This window comes from Bombus flavifrons, chromosome 2, assembly GCF_040668555.2.
Source record: "Bombus flavifrons isolate JBK064 chromosome 2, iyBomFlav1_principal, whole genome shotgun sequence".
Classification (NCBI taxonomy): Eukaryota; Metazoa; Arthropoda; class Insecta; order Hymenoptera; family Apidae; genus Bombus; species Bombus flavifrons.
This window is the reverse complement of record NC_138443.1, coordinates 12,007,812-12,023,918: the sequence shown is the minus strand read 5'-3', so window position 1 is coordinate 12,023,918 and position 16,107 is coordinate 12,007,812. Positions and strand designations below refer to the sequence as shown.

The 16,107-nt window shown below is 43.1% G+C and overlaps 1 protein-coding gene across 1 annotated transcript in view; it reads left to right on the top strand.

Annotated features, from left to right (window-relative positions):
• Positions 1-339: 339 nt before the first annotated feature.
• The window catches only part of Sox102F (transcription factor Sox102F), a 236,849-nt gene continuing 221,081 nt past the window's right edge, over positions 340-16,107 (top strand). Inside the window, exon 1 of the mRNA XM_069131588.1 lies at positions 340-682. The gene's annotated coding sequence lies outside the window, so the exon portion shown is untranslated. The remainder of the gene's footprint in view (positions 683-16,107) is intronic.

Sequence of the window (16,107 nt, the reverse complement as noted above, 5' to 3'; positions counted from 1 at the left end):
TTACGATAGGTGAATCGTAGAGCTCGTTTTCAAAAAGATAGATCTCTCGCTTCTCTGAACAAAACCTGAGACTGCAATCACTTTCACCCACTCTTTCTCGCAAACTTTCAAAAACACTTATTCTCACCCACGCCGCGCATTGCTACTGACGTTCGCCATTTGATTTCCTCTACCCGCGCATGCGCAGTTTCGGAACCGCTAACTTTTCTAACATGGCGATTACACTTTAACTTCGAAAAGACGTTATTCTTGCGCGAGTGAAGCAGTCGAATTTCGGTCGTTTATTTGCAGCTTGAAGTCGTATAAGGTTGTGCGAGATAAACCTGTCCGGCGTTGGCAAATCGGTAGCTGGGTCGGTTATCCCAGTACACGAAGGCACCCCGCGCATCCACGATTGTCCCGATATCTTGAGGTCGGCCCACGTGCGAGACTGGGGAACCGCGGCAGCGTGTTACGCACTTCGAAACGAGCGTGAGCGCGCGCGCGCTCTTACGCGGACCGGATATCTCCAACATCCTACGTGAAAAGTTCGACACGCTGTACCATTTGCTCGTACGATGTAGTATACTCGTTCGGTTCGTGCACTTCCGTGACTGTCGTGCGAACGTCCAGTTTGATATGCTGCTAGGAAATAATTAGCTTGCCAGGTTTAAGTGAATACCTATGCTTCCGTCAAGGTTTGGTAAGTTATACAGTGTTAATTTGATTTCTAATTTGGTAATACTTTTAAACGAATGATACCACGCACACACACACATACATACCGTTGTTACGTTATGTTTATAAAATATCACAGAAAGTGTGAAAGGGAGAATTGAATTTGTTTGAGACTTTTAGTTATCTAACAATTGATCATTTAATATCTTGATATTCTTAGACACTCGATCGTATGAATTTCAAAATTCGATTTCACATTTTAATTGCCATTATGTGAAATAACTATATTTCATTGACGCAGCAACGCTATCATTTTAAATATCTCCAGAACATTTAGTTTCACCTTCCTAACCTTAAAAATTAGAGATACTCGATGCGATCCGATTAAAATTCAATTTTGCCTCTTACTTCTTCGAGAGTCTATTCGTGTTCTTGGCCGTTGATTTACGACGAGCGTCGTAAGTCTACATTAAAATGATCGTTGCAAATACGTAGTCACATCGAATCATCAAACATGTCAATGCGGTAATTGTACCGTTTCACTACGTAACTACCAGCAATTCCGCGCCGCGTCCACCTAGCTTGCACCGACTAATTAGGAAAGTTCGTGCGATTCGAAGCACTGGTCGATCGCGTCGCCGAGTAAATCTTCCGATTGATTACCACCTGTCATTCGAGTATACGCGTCCACGCACCTGCTTCGTGCAACGTTCGATCTCACTGAAATTACTGAAACGTAGTTGAGCGTGAAACGCACCGAGAATCTAAGGTAAGACAAGAAGAAAGAAATGGATACGGAAGTAAACGCTGTTTAAATACCGTATATAGTTCGTATCTTCTTGGCATTGGTATTTTAATCGTGTAAAAACTGTACCAAAAAGAAGTCGTTGGACACAATGTATCTTCGTTACTTTTTCGATCTCGGAATTCAAGTTTTCCTTATAATGTTACTAAATCAAATGACGTATTTAAAAAAAAAGAAAACAGAAGATTACGCATTAAAATTTCAATACTACTAAAACTTAGGCGATACATATTTATAAATTACAAACACAGACGTCAGCTCGCGAGTCGCGAAGTTCAACCAGTAGTAACACGTAACATACAACGAAGTCCGCGCTGTTCAGCGAATCTTGTAACGTGTCACGTCCATTGAGATCGCTAGTCTTCGACGGGACGAGTCGTGGCATGGTCTTTCTAGACTTAATAAAGCGATTCACGCTTTCGACGCTCGTCCAGGCGTAAGGAGCTTGAGCAAACTCGAACAAGCGGCCAAGAAACTCGTACAAGCGTGCACGCACCGGTATCCTCAGCTCATTTGCGCACCGTCAAACCAATCACCTGCCTTTTTCCACGAAACTTGTATCGCGCAGGCTGTTCAGCACACGCATATAATTAGATGCCACGGTTATCATCATTTTTACAGGAAGCAGATATCTCGAACCGATCGTCCGGCTTCTCGATCTCGCGTAATTAAAGCCGCATTACCATGTAGCTCGGAGGCAAATTACGTTCTATAAATTCGGCGAATTCTCCTCCGTGAAATTTCGACACCAATCTTCAGGTTTTCGACTGATCGATTTACCATGAAACGCGCCACTTCCATGACTCTCGATAATTGCGGGAAATTAAATGAGTCACGTGCTCTCCCGTATGCGTAGTCTATTGTAGCAAATTCAATTAAATCAGCCGATCAGTATCGCAATCGAGTGAAAGTGTGCGGTTAAAAGGAACGTTTATACGAGATCCATCGAAGTCGGTCGTAGCACGGAACACTTTCTGATAAATTCGGAAATAATATTTTACTTTCTTTTATTATTTTACTATTTTATTAACTGTTAAATACGTAAAAATTTATAACTACCTTTGTTACACCGATACGAGAAAACTCAGGGAATGCAAAATAACAACTCTATTAATAAATTAAGAAACTGCTTTTGTTAGCGACAGAAATGATTTATCAATACTTAAATCAGTCTAGCCTTACAGATCGCTATAAATCAAACTACGCTCTAACAATCTAACCCAGAAGCCACGCGCGTTCACCGAAAGCCGAACCTGTCTCGCGAAACCTCAATGCACGTATGTTTATATCCTTATCGAAGTCGTAAGCCTCCAGAAACGTACACGAATCGTACATTCTCCGTGCAGGTCGAATGGAAGGGACGAAGCCGAGCGTGGGCCGCGAAATTTCACAATTATTTCACTTGCGATTGAATCGCAGAGCGCTCGTGACTTCAACTCCGGCGCGAATAATCGCGTTTTCTTTTCGCACCTGACTGCCGTCGCTTCGATCGGTAAATCACGCCTCGCATGATACACACGTGGGCAATTAATGCATATCCATGGACGATTAGGTGCGTTCAGGATTACGAGCGCCTCCGGGAACCATTCGTGGCGGAATTGGTCGCGTGGGCGTGCAAACGAGCGGCCGTGAAGCAACGGAAAAAAACCTGTCGAACGGTGACATTTATCACCCGCGTTATCTCGTTGGATTAAATCGTGCTCCTCTTTAGCATTCCGCTCCTGCGCCTTCCACGACGAGTATATTTAACTCGATTATTCTATTTTTCCAGATCGCGATTCGATCAACTATGAAAAGCAAAGAGGCTTTTTAATCGCTTGCATTCGTAATAGAGCGGCTAGATCGTGGTATTGAAGGTTGTCCGGATTCTGTGTGGTCGAGGTTTGATATCTAAGCGTATTAAGCGAGATCGCTCTGCGATTAGTGTAGTTTTTATCGATTAGCAAGTATTATAGGAATTTCTCTTAAAGTTGCAAAAACTATTTTAAGAGCTGTGATGTTCTATAATATTATACTGCATAGAACTACAACGATATAGTGGTTATCGAAAGTTTGTTTTTATTTTAGCGTAGTTTTATTATACAGTATTTACATTAATATTATGTAATATAATTTATTATGTAATACGTTAGCAAAATTTATATGGTGACCTATAAGCCACCCTGCATTCATGCGTAACCTGTACTCAAGGGGTTAATTCCGAGGCTATGAAGAAACGATCAGAGTTCAAAGCTTTCTGACGATATCGTAGACATTCTCCATGGTAATTTTTATCCATCGATTCTATCAGACAACAAGGTTCACGATCCCAGTGCTCTCCGTAATATCGGCACGTAACATGCACACAGGAATGTTTCCCTTACGTCGGATTACTTTGTCCGGACGCGCTTCGAACGTCTTCCCGCCGCACATTCCACCGTGCCACGTTTCGTTTAACTATCCGACAAACGTACACACTCACGTGCACACATCGGTTTCGTATCCAAGAATCTCATTGCTCGTTCGCGGCCACATGGGACAGCACAAAGTAAGCGCGCGTATAAAGGCGCGACCTTCCTTCCAGACTTCGTCCCCGACAGCGAGCTCGGCCCACAGACCGCGCACAGTGGTGTGTATTGCGGGAACGCACATATATTTTCTCCTGATCTGGAAAACAATACGCTAAGCGTGGATTTATATGCACCGCGGCCCGAGGCAATAACTTGCGAGGCGAAACACTGTCTCTTCTTTGGCGTTTCCCTGCTTACCCCGGACGTGTCCCTCCTCTAAATAAGGACACGACGGAAATGGCTTCCCATTTCTTTTTCCTCCGCGTCTCCCGCGTCTCTTCGCCTGGGTACGGATAATCCACCGGCGTCGTCTCTCTTCTCGCCGTTCCTGCGGAATTAACCCTCCACGTCGTTGGCTTTTTAGAGAAGATCATCCGCTTCTACACCGAGCATATTCGTTTTAGTCCCTGCTTCCGAAATTCTTTTAAACACGAAATTGTTCGACTTCAGCGAATAGATTCGTTGAATCTTTCGTGCGGTTTCGGAGTGATTTTTTCGGTAACGAGTTAGTAAAGTTCTTATTGTGGTTTAAAAGAAAGGAAAGGAAAGGAAACGTATCGGGGGAGTGATTTGTCGGTGTATGGATAATTAAATAGTGTTAAAATTATAGCACAATATTGGTAGAATATAAACTACACTGATTAATACAAATTATCAATTAACAAGAAGCAATTTTTTCTCTTTCAAAAGAGTGGTACTGATGCGATATTTTTAATTTCTCGAACTATTAGTTTCTAACTTAATACTTTTATCCGGAAGCAAATATACCAAAAAACGAATAACACCACAATATCAACCAGAAACTATCTCGATCAATTTTCCCGTTACTTCGCCGTGTATTATGCGTGTTTCCTGAGACGTGGCTTCTATAAAACATAAATTCAGATTATCGGTGATATTTGTGCGATAGATGGCCGGGCAAACGGCACGCGATAAATCGAAGAGGCGCGTGTGTTCCGGGCCACGAAGAATGGAGTTTCCCCGACAAGCGTCGATTTGTCAAGAAGGGCTTCGAATGCCTCTCAATGGCAACAAGCGGAAAGCTCACCCTCTTCGGGGCGCCCATTCCGACCGCCACAATGCCTTCAATGCGTTCTTTATCCCACCGCCAAGTGAAACGCGCGCACCCGCTCGCGGGAGAAAGCGGCGAGTCAGAAAGAAGAATAAATTCGGGCTCTCCTTTCGCCGATCGGGCCGAAGCCTACAAAATTTACTTACCTACGCGAGCCGCTCTTTTTCCTCCGGCATCGGCCCATTCAGCTCGGATAACTGTATTACGTTCCATTGTGCGCCGCGTCCATCGCCCATTGTCGGCTTCCCTCGCCATTTCCACGGGAAACGTCGTTCGTTTGCATTTTGCCAGTGACCCAGTCAGTTCGGCTTTTGCACCTACGCTACTTAGATTTTTTACGAGTGTTGTATTCCTTCGTCTTTTACCAGGCATGTAAATATGAAACCGGAATTTTTGTATAGAAAATACACGTTTATTGTATGAAAATGATTAAAAATATTTTATTCGAAGTATTGCCCATCGCTAGCTACACATTTTTCCCACCTGTCTGGCAATTGGTGGATGCCACGCCAAAAAACTGTCGCTCTTTTGAGGCAAACCAGTTATCGAGCCATTTTCGTACATTTTCGTAAGAAGTGAAGTGCTGGTCAGAAAGTGCGTGTCCCATCGATGCAAATAAATAGTAATCGGACGGAGCCAAGTCTGGTGAGTAAGCCGCGTGCGGAAGTATTTCCCAACTGAACGCTTCGATCGTTTCCTTGACCGGTTTTGCTGTATGCGATGGTGCATTATCATGAAGCACAATTACTTTGTGTTGCCTCTTTTGATATTCTGGTCGTTTTTCACGCAAAGCTTGATTCAAATCGATCATTTGTTGTCGGTAGCGATCAGTATTAACGGTTTCGCCAGGTTTTAACAGCTCGGTGGTCTTTTTCGGTGGTCTTCCACGTTCTTCGTTCCTCACGTCAAAATTGCCACTTCTGAATTTTTTAAACCACTCAAAGCACTGTGATTTACCAAGAGTATGCTCACCGTAAGCTTCGACAAGCATTCGATGCGATTCTGCAGCAGTTTTCTTCAAATGGTAACAGAAAATCAATGCTGTCCGCAAATCGTAGTTTCCAGGCACAAAATTTGACATGTTCAACGCTATTACAAACTACTATGCTGTTGTATGAAACTTGTATTGTTCTGAGTCGAAAATGTTTGTGAGATGTCAACAAAGACTTTTGGCATCAATGACGCAGTTTAGTGATAAGTGATAAGTTCAGCTAGGGCCATCTATAAGCTAATTCCGGTTTCATACTTACGGACCTGGTAATCTCTTCCTTTCTTCTCTTTTCTTTCTCTTTTGATGCAGCCTGGTGGAACATAAACTTATTATTAGCATCGCGTAATCGTTGACGAATTTAGAACACGTACGCTAAGCAAAATGAATCTAGTGTTTGCAAATATCTACGTACAGATAAGTTGTATGGGAAATGAGCCTCCAAAATCATAGATTATTCACTGATGAATGGAAATAAAACTGTGTCGAATCTTGATAAGTCATCTCTTTTCTGGTCTGATACGCGGATAACGATAACACGACGAGGCAAGCAATTATTCAGCCAACGAGCGCGTTCATACTTCGCACATGTTTCCAGATTCCGCGTGCTCAAAAGCACCAGTAATCTCTTTTACCACTTTGTCGCTTGGTTGACACTTCGTCAGAACCTGCTGCGTCGAGTCACTGTAAAACAGCAGCGACTATTTTCTCTCCCACGCGTCGCATGTACGTGGATGTTACAAAGCTTGAACGAGAGAAAGGTGACTTTTCATTTCAAGGATTACATTTTTGTAAGTGACTACTGACCCCTATGCTATGAAGCTTTTTAAAATTCAGAATTTAAATATTTCAGTATTTAATTACCATTATCGTATTTAGTTTGTCATTTAAAAAATTCTAAAGATTATTTTACCCTGAACTACGAGTAGTTCTATTCGCTTCCTATTTTATGCTAATAGTAACTAATAACTAAAACCTTGACAATAATTTCATCAATACAATAACATTCTTAATAAGCTTTACCTCTCACTAATCGTCTGACGAATCGCGCAACTTCGGCTCGGAGCGAAACACAGTCAATTATTCCGATTCCTGTGAACCGGACACGAAACGCGACCAAACGGATCCATTACCAAGCATTGTTCCAGTCTTAGCTGTCGCCTGACATTTCCGCGTCGATTGTCACGCCAATAGATCGATTCGCGCTCGTTCCCTTTCCCCGAGGAGATTTATATCGTATGCGCCTCGGGATCGCCTATAATAGGTTGAACGACCTCGACTTTATCTCGCCACTTGAACCTGCCAGGTCCGCGAACAATCGATCTCTCCTCCACAAGATCCTCCGCTGTGGCCGCAGAAGGACGGGGACCGTGTTTCACACACGCTTGCGCTTCGTGCGTGCGAAAGGTCACGACTGCGCTCGCTGCTCGAGCGTTTTTTCCACTTTCTAATACCTTACCACTCGCTCGCCGTACGGGGTTAACGATAACCACGATTCCCTGCCGCCGTTGGCCATGGGCAACGCGACGACGTCCTCTCTTATTCGCCGCGATTACGTCGATTGCTCGATCCAAGCTACCAGCATTGGCAGCAACACGATTTCGCGGACTTTTCTCTTTGGGATACCGTCAATCACGATAGACAGAGCGGTGGTATAGGAAGAGGTAAAAAGGAAAAGGTTGGTTATCAAACGAAGAGAATTTGAAAATTTTTAGAGTAGAGTAATCTAAAGTATAAGGAACAATTAAAATAAGAACTACTAGTACCATGATCTTGTAAGTTTTGTTGGAGCACCGTCGGTTAAAGTAGAGACGAATAGAGCGCCGATAAAAGAAGGAAAACACGTGTTTCGAAATGGTACATTGACAATGGAGGAAGTAGGCTATACTAATTAAGAACAATGAAAAACAGAAAAGCTCCGCAGTGATCGAAGTTACTGGCATCGCAGTTTCGTAAATCTTTCCCTTTGGAACAGCGTCGGTGAGGACAGATCCGGGCAGAACGTCAATACACATAAAGGAGAGACGCGTTATCAAAGCTTCCCTCGACGATTGAAAAGATATACTAATAAAGGACGGTGAAAAGAAGAAGAGTATCATGATACGACGAGGCGATTAATTACGTGACGTTCGCGACGCGAATCGTTCGAGGCGATTCGAATTCACGTTCGAAGGAACAAAGAACGTGGAGGAGGAAGGTGGAGAAAAGAGATGCTCCTTTGTGAACGCTAACAAGCGTCGACAATTTAATGGTATAACTTCGTTACATTGACGGGGAGGCGTTGCGCCGCGATAGAGATATAATAGGACTGGCGCTAATTAATAATTAATAACCCGGATCCGAATTAAATGGCTGTAAGGGTCGAGGGTGGCCGCTGACACGGAGCAATGAATGCCGCAGCGCGCGTGCTGTATCGGAAATGACGTATAGGGTGGTCGGAGAAGGCACGTACACACCTACAGGCATAGACAGGGGATTGCGAGGGTTGTGAAACGAGACAGGCTGGCAACTCCGGCGTTCCAAGGGTGGCCCGCCAGCTCAGAATCGCACCGAGGGGTGTTGCATTATTTATGGCCGCCATCGATCATCGTCCGGCTAGCAGTATCGCCGCCAACACCCCACTAATCGCCATATGACAACCGTATTTATTTTAAAGTCGCCTACGTCGACCTACGATGCATTAATTCTAATTGTTTGATCCGGCCGCTCGTATACGCGGGTGCCTCCTCATTTTGGGGTGGCTCGTGTTTAAATTCTCGTTATAACCGCGAAACCACCGGCTTTTGCCTAGGGCTTAGGGGATTGTAATTTATTCTTGAGAGTGGATAGAGACAATTTATGAGAAATAGCGTATTTGGAATCGGGCGTGTTCGGTGATGAACATTTGTCATAAGATGATCGATTCGAGTACTATGTGAAATGTAGCGGATTCTTTATATTAACCTCGTTGCGAATGTGTGTCGATACAACTTGACGTTTCCTGTAAACAGATACGAACCTGTTCTTGATTAGAAAATGTACCTAACCTGGTATCTTACTTATACGTAATTAATTTAGGAGACATTTAAATTTCAGCATTAGGAGGTAATACTTTGTATGGAAATTTTAAAATGATATATGATATTTTTATGATATAGAGGATGATAAATGAAACTATATTTTCTAGATAATTAGCATAGCATAGGTTCAACTAAGTAATCTTCTCCTATATGACCTTTATCCGTCCAAGTTGCTAAGAACCTTCTGTAAGAAACTAACATTTTCACTTAATGTTACTTCAATTTTCTTTTATTATATAATGCTGCAAGATCGGATTAGATTTATGTGAAATCTGCTTCGTTCCTACTCTTTTATTTATTGAAATTAATTACAGATTGAATTAGACGTTAAATTTCTATTTAATAACCCTCGATCTTTCATTACTTTGTAATACTAGTTCTTCCAGCGTCTTTTTATCACACGAGAAATACTCGCCGTGTACGACCTTTCTCAATATTTTGTCGATAGAAGCCGACTAGAATATCTTTCGTTCATCGTCTAATTAAATATTATTCATTCCCAGACAAATCTCTGTTTTTTATACTGTTACTACACTCATATGTGTATCTCCTAATCAATATGGTTCATACGAACAGCCTGTACCGCATAATCAAGTGACACGCTAATGAAACGTCAATACCGATATCTGAATAGATCGTCCGATGCAGAGCGTGCGCTCTTTGACCGTAGTCAGGGTTAGGAGGTAAGACGCGAAGCGAAGGAGGTCGATGATGCTACGTACGCGATGGAGTGTGGAGAAGAGAACCGTATCGTGGGTATTGCCGTAAAATATGCATAGAGAAAGGGCTGACAGAGGGAAGGTGGAGCATGGCGAGGAACTACGAAGAAGAAGAGACGCCCGAGGACGAGAGGTGGTTGAGGTGCGAGAAGCTGGATGCTCGGGGGTTGACGGGGGATTACGCTGCATTCGAATCTCAGATGGGTGGATAGGAGAGACAAGGAGACTGCTGCACCTCGGCGAACATCGGCGGCTAGAATGCCTGCAACGAGGGTGCGGATGCAAGAGAGTAGAAGGTGGTGCGAGCGTTGCTTCCACATGAAAAGGGAGTTGTCGTAGATGTCTGCGAAAGGAAGTAGGAGAAGGGAGGACATTTTATCCCCCCGTGTTACACATTCACGGCGTAGGTCGTCCGTTGACCCCGACCGCCTCGCGTGAACCTGTGACGCGAACTATTATCTCCTGACCGTGCAACCGTGTGTTTGGCGTGTACGTCGGAATCGAGTAATAGGCTTTTGGTTAGCGTGATGGGTGTTCTGTTAATGGGTATAAATGTATCGAGGGCGATGTGGGGAGATTTGTAGGGTAGCACGGAAGGGAAGGGTTGATCGGAAAATGTATTCCGTTTTGCATGAAAGTGAGATACAGATTCCTGTGTTTCTTTGATATACGGATCGGAGGATGGTAAATAATTTAATCGAAGTCGTTGAAGATTTATGACATCGATATTTCGTTCTGATACTGTTACTATTATCTCTGAAATTATCTTATCTATTTGGAAGTACTTGTACCTCAGAAAGAGACACTTTCTAAACTTACGGCTACATGACATTTCCTTACGCTTCAAGTAAATTAGCGAAGGCATTTCCGAAGTCTACTTATTTCTGAAACATCTTTATACCTTAATGGTCGCTGCTCAAATTAAGAAGCGGGAACTTTCTCTCTAACTAGTTGCAAGTTGCCAACTAGTTTCCTTTTTAAACACCGTTCGCTACTTTTCCTTTCTCTGCTTCGTATTTTAACACGGGGAAAGGTGGTTTTATCGTTTAGTAACGTAAGTAACTTAATATCGCTACTAAATTTTAATATATACTCGCCTCGAAGCTTTAAATCGTCTTTTACTTATCAATGGTAGAACATTCACTTCTGTTCTTTTTACAATTAATCTGTCATGCAACTCATTAACTGAGTAGGTGAAATAAGAAAATAAGATTATAATAATATATTTAAACGATACGCAGTTCTATAAATTAAATGATATATAAACTGCTATCGTAACACACTCGGCAACTTCATTTAGTTACTGACACACACACACACACACACACACACACACACATATAGATCTTATTACCAAGCAATTAAATTCTTAAATATATTTATCCTCTCAAACCTCAAATCCATGAAAAATTCTGACCGTACTACAACCCATCGCACTCAACAGCTCCTATTCAATCATTAACATATACATACACGCAATCAATAATCATCCATCGATATCTCAACTTCATTTACCTATCCAACATAACAAATTCATAAAGGTCTTCAGGAAGTCACGCACCTCTCGCTATTTAAAAAGACAAATTGACTAACGAATCCACAACATTTCAAGAAGCAGTAATCTAATACTTCCAGCAAGAATCAACTCCTACTACGCCACCCACTACTCGCAATCTTTTCCATTTCCCTGTACAACCTGTTTATCCACAGTGGCTGCAAAGTAGCCGGAGGACATCGGTCGCTACCAGAATGAAATCGATTTCCGTCTCCGCCGGCCGGCGTTTCACGGTCCATCGAGCTTCATCCGTGCGCGATCCTCGAGGAAACAACAAGAAGGAGAAAAGGAGAAGGGAACAACGACCGAAGGGAGACAAAATGTATCTGGCAACGAGAATAACAAAAAGGACAAGCGAAGAGGTGGCTGTAATACGCGAGGCGAGTCGAAGACGTCCGTGTCTCGCAAGGTTGCTGGCTCGCGAAAGCATGGGTCTCGGCGACTGGCATAACTTGTTCAACACGTTTCTCGCGCGATGGGGTCACCGACGAACGAAAGATGCATCGACCAGCGGGGTCACCACAGGGTTGCGCTGCACACGTGGCAGCCTGCCGCCGGCGATTCGGTTGCCGCCAATACCATCCCGACCGGCAAGATTTTGACCACCGTGGCGTACGCCACTCTCCGTATAAATCACTCGAGATAATCGCGGCCGATGCCCGCTTAATCGTAGGATGTATCACCGGGTCGTGGGGCAATCGTGTGTTCCGCTCAAACGCGATATCGCGCGAGTGGTTCGTGCGCGGTGACTCGCCAAAGTTCTCAAGGTGTGACGGTGACTGTTTGATGAGCTTTTGCTTAGAGTTTGCAATATTAAAACTAATAATATCTTATTTTAGGCCCAGACTGATTACCAAATGTTTAACATTAAAGTTATGGATCCTTCTCCTTTTTGGAATACGACATTTAGTCGAAGCTATCGTAATATCGGTTCGAGCTCTGTTAAAGTGATTTTTCAAAGATATTATACTTCTCGCAGATATCACTTTCTTTACTTTTTATAAATTTCTTTCGTCTGTTTACGACTAACTTTTAAATGGATATCTTTCGAAAATATAACTGTAAGATTCTGGCCAATAGAAGTGATAAACGAAGGTTTCAAGATAGGACTCGATCAGAGAAAAGATATGCGACAAGTTGTGGAAAAGTTCATGAGAGCGTTAGGTTGAGAGCAAGGACAAGATGGCCCCTATCGAACGGCAGGTGTTCGAGGTTGTAATCGGGCATCTTATCCGGCCGAAATCTCGTTAAAAGGGTAAACGATTGTGTTAAGCGAATGGCCACGCAACGGTTCCCTGGTGAATATCATCGACAGGCCCGGATGAAGATCGTACGAAATGGTGATTTATTGGTCGGCGTTGAAAGTAAACAGCCGGCCGGCTGAGAGCGCCAATGACGTTGGAATTGATTCGACGGTTTAAATGGAATTGTCGTTTACTAATGAAACGGACTGGCTCGATAGCATCGACGGCTGAAAATTCATTTATAATTCTTTGCGGCGGAATAGAAACGTTATTTCGAATTCGAGCTTTTATTAGGTAGCTGCGTTAGTTGGATTCATTGATTGAAACATGAGAATTCATTTTTCATTCAGTACGCTTCCTTTTTATTCCTCTTTTTTTTTTCTCTTTTTTGATTTAACGTAATACGTAGATGAAATGCGAATGGGTGAACGGAGTTGAATAAAAACGAAATGAAAGAATTTTCGAACAATCATACACATTTAATTATTTATAATATAAATTGCTTGGTAATACATGCAATTATACGATTATACGAATTACACAATTATACGAACACTCGCCCTATTCGGTCATGCAGTTTCTGTACTTTAATGGATAAATCAAATTTCTAAAAGAACTTCTGCAAAAAACCAAACTGTATACACCGACTCAACAATATCGACGAATGATCGAACAATGCGTTTTTCCCCCAATTATCGTTCTTCTTGTATCTCGTAATTAAGTCCGGCACGGTCATCAAAGAGCGTAACAAACAGAGAAAACGAAGAAAGAAGAGAGGACAAAGATCTTGAAGCTCGGAGGTGTCAGAGTAATCGAGTTTTCGGAGTTGCTACTTCACGAAGATTCTTTCTAATTTCTCACCGTACTCTCTGTCTCTCTCTTCCCCTCTACTTTGCCCTTGCGAATCCGGATAATATGAGAGCGGCGAAGCTGGAGGGCGGCCACCTCCGTTACTTTTCTAATGACAACGGCGCCAATCGGGCGACCCGCGACAAAAGCAAGGTAATGAGAGCAGAAGTAAATCATGGGCCATTGTGAGGTAATCTCCGGGTATTGTCTGCCGCTACGCGCGTGATGTATTATGTTATTGGGGCTAGCAAAAGACCGTGCCCCGTCACAGAGACGCCACAGACTTCTCTCCGCCGTCCCTCCGTTCTTTCGTTCCTTCCGATATCGGGGTATTTATACGCCTCGTCATTTCCAAATTCATCTCTGCAACGGGACACGTCCGCTACGTGGCTATTGTGATAGTTACATTACCGATGGTCAAACATCGTTTGATACAAATGACGATAGATAAGAAATATAAGGAAAACGAGAGATATCGTTTCGTAGATCCTACATTCCGACTTTGCTTCACCACATGAAGTATATAAATGATGCCTAAAGAAGCGGAAAAGAAAGCAAGAATATCGAACGTATTATTATTTGCAACGAAGAATTCCAAACGCTTGTAGAGTTTTTCACAAAAAATAATCTGTATATTCATTATATCAACATTTGCTCCACTTATCTTGCAAATTTCACGCAACTTAACAATCCAACCTCGCGTCATCATAGATACAAGCTCGTTTCATGCTAATGTTATGGCCGACTGAACAGCAGTCGGTACCACATCGTTTTTTCCCCTATCAATCATTCCAACGATTATACAGTGTTCACTATGGTTGTTTTATTCCTATAAAATCAGCGGGGTGTATTCATATAAATGACGAAATCGTACGCGAATAACGCCTCAGCTGCTTTAAACGATCATCAAGGTGACAAGAAGACACGCGAAGCACCTTACACGATTCATCAACTACGACTCCGCACACTGTACAGAAACCTTGCAGCAAAACGAGAAGCACAAAGTGAATTAGTAAATTTCTAAAGTAACCAACGGCTGTTCGAAGATTACCGGAAGTCGTTTTCTGTGCTGCATTCGGTTATGTCGAAGTTCTCAACCGCCTCGATAGCGTCTATCGATCAGCCAGAGAAACTTAACCTCGCGGCAGCCGATTCTGCTCGTCAGACACCTACGCGAGTCGCGATTCTTTAAAGGGACGTACGTATGTTCGCACCAGCGATACTGGAGCCACTTCCGTGTCGGGCCGTGGTAAATCGAAAAGACAACGTACGGCCATTATTACCGTACAATTCCGTGCACACGCCTCACTCGAGATTCCCGCGATAAGGATCCTCAACGACGAGGATTTTTCTGTTTGATGAACCGTGAATTGCACGGGTGAATTCGTAACGCGAGAGACGGGGAGCTTTAATCCCGGCTTTTCCAGGATCTGACTTTACTCTAGTCGCTCTTACAAACGATTGACTGTTATAACGCCGCGTCCAAGATGGTCGATCGTATACACAAGAACGATCATAACGGGTTTTCGAATTAACAGGCTGGTTTTTCCGTAATCAGGACTTGCTGCCGGGAACCTACGTAAAGTATTGGATGTACAAAGTTCTCGAAGATGGCGTGTTAGACGCCGAGTTGTTGGATAAGGATTTTCAGGTTTCCGCGGCTCGATACGGTGTCAATGCGTTCGTTGGCTTCTGAAGGAGTTAAGTGCAATGTGGGCGAAACATTGGACCGCGATTTTAGCAAGATAGGGTTTACTGTTATTGCAAACTGTTCATAGTTCTCGTTGTAAAACTTAGAATGATTCGATTGCGACATTTTAAAAATTCGAATAGGGATTGTGTCGTGTCGATCGATATGTCGGTATATCGAATCTGATTCGGCTTAAGTTGGATATGAAAGGTTCATGGAATGTAATCGAATAGTTTCTGAACGCACAGTTTCGTGGCTTACGTTATCCAGAGAACATTGACCGAAGGAGACGCGGTAGTCGGTTCGACAGAAAGCGGCGGCGAGCTAATCTATTACCTCGAGATGCGTATCCCGTTTCGGCCGACTGTTTCTCGAACAATTGACAAGACCGGCATGCGTTCCCGTTAGATCGAATTCACTCGGCTTACAAGCATTATGCTTGCGATCTTTAACGACCGCGAGATAACGATGCGCAATATAACGATCTACGTTCGGGAGATCGAGCAACGCGTGCCTCGATCCCGTTACTGTCCCGGACGAGAGAAGTTTTCTCGAATGATCGGTAAATGGAATGGCACTTGTCTGTTTCTCCTTTATGTGGAACAACGCGTTTTGGTTTAACTTGTGTACATTTTATAGTCGTGGATATATCGACGAGGCGCGTTCGTTATATTTTCCTGAGTCGTCGATTTGTTGCTTGTTTAGACATTTTAGTATTTCTCATGCATGTTGTATCAGATATATGTAACGTCTTACGCAGCAACAATGATCAACAGAACTCCAGCATTGCCTCGTAAATTCGTCCTGTTTGTTCACCTTTCTTAAATAGCTCTTCTCCAAAGAATTGAGCGAGAAATTTTTCCTCCTTATCAAGGAAAAGCGCATCGAAGGCGAGGTCGATGGTTCCACGCAAATAGACC